This window comes from Pseudorca crassidens, chromosome 7, assembly GCF_039906515.1.
Source record: "Pseudorca crassidens isolate mPseCra1 chromosome 7, mPseCra1.hap1, whole genome shotgun sequence".
NCBI lineage: Eukaryota > Metazoa > Chordata > Mammalia > Artiodactyla > Delphinidae > Pseudorca > Pseudorca crassidens.
In genome coordinates, this window is record NC_090302.1 from 97163952 (window position 1) to 97165556 (window position 1605).

The 1605-nt window shown below is 36.7% G+C and overlaps 1 non-coding gene across 1 annotated transcript; it reads left to right on the forward strand.

The window, feature by feature from the left end:
- The first annotated feature begins 275 nt into the window (after window positions 1–275).
- On the forward strand, window positions 276–381 carry LOC137228498 (U6 spliceosomal RNA). Its single transcript, XR_010945287.1, has one exon. It is a non-coding gene; the product is annotated as a U6 spliceosomal RNA (small nuclear RNA).
- The last annotated feature ends 1224 nt before the right edge of the window (window positions 382–1605 follow it).

Genomic DNA, 1605 nt, shown 5'->3' on the forward strand with positions numbered 1-1605 from the left:
TTAAACCTCATTACTTGTTTCTCATTGATCTTGGGGTAAGCACCAACATCTTTCCACAGTCTCTAAGGCCCTGGATGACCAGGACCATACCTGGATCTCCAAACTCATCCGGTGCTTTTCCTCCATCCTTCCCTCCCACAGCCACACAGCCTTTTCCCCAATTGTTCATGCCTTCTTCGCCATGAAGCTTTGTGGATGGTGTTTCCCCTGAAGACTCTATCAACCCCACAGTTAATGCTCACTCCTCCTAACCATCTCAAGCATCACTTCCTTTGGTGTCACTTCGGCAGCACATATACTAAAATTGGAACCATATAGAGAAAATTAACATGGCCCCTGAGCAAGGATAACATGCAAATCCATGAAGCGTTCCATATTTTTCTCACAGACTTAGAGACGAATTTATGGTTACCAGGGGGGAAGGGTGAGAGGGAGGGATAGATTGGGAGTTTAGGATTGACCTGTACACACTGCTATATTTAAAATAGATAAACAACAAGGACCTACTGTATAGCACAGGGAACTAGGCTCAATACTCTGTAATAACCTAAATTATTTTCTCATAATAATTTGAAAAAGAATAGATACATGTATATGTATAACTGAATCACTTTGCTGTACACCTGAAATTAACACAACATTGTTAATAAATGATACTCCAATATAAAATAAAAATTTAAAAAGCATCACTTTTTTGGGAAGCCCTTCCTGCCTCTACTCTCCAGATTTGGGTTCCTCTGTAAAATCTTCTCAGAGAACTGAATTTCTTTGCTTCAGACCATTTACTTTAGAATAAAATAGCTTGTTTATTATTGTGTTTATTTAATTATATCTTCTTCACTACATTTTGTCTTCACTAGAAAATAGGCTGACGTGCTTTCCTTCTCTGTAAGGTTTTCCATTTTTATTACAGGGACACTAATAGAGTGGGTGCTCAAAATATATTTTGAATGAATGAATAAATGTGTCTTAATATAATGATGTGTCTTAATATAATATTATGTATTGTTACTAAAATATCACATTTTTAATAACTTTCATATTTAGTATGAATCTAGAATTATACATTCAGTCTAGTTGATAGTTTTATTTATTTAATTTTGAGCAAAGGTATGCATTTTATTTTTATTTATTTATTTTTAAACATCTTTATTGCAGTATAATTGCTTTACAATGGTGTGTTAGTTTCTGCTTTATAACAAAGTGAATCAGCTATACGTATACATATATCCTCATATCTATATCTCCTCCCTCTTGTGTCTCCCTCCCACCCTCCCTATCTCACTCCTCTAGGTGGTCACAAATCACCGAGCTGATCTCCCTGTGCTATGCGGCTGCTTCCCACTAGCTATCTATTTTACATTTGGTAGTGTATATATGTCCATGCCACTCTCTCACTTTGTCCCAGCTTACCCATCCCACTCCCCATGTCTCAAGTCCAGTCTGTACGTCTGCATCTTTATTCCTGTCCTGCCCCTAGGTTCTTCACAACCATTTATTATTATTTTTTTTTAGATTCCATATATATGTGTTAGCATGCAGTATTTGGTTTTCTTTCTGACTTACTTCACTCTGAATGACAGACTCTAGGTCCATCCACCTCAC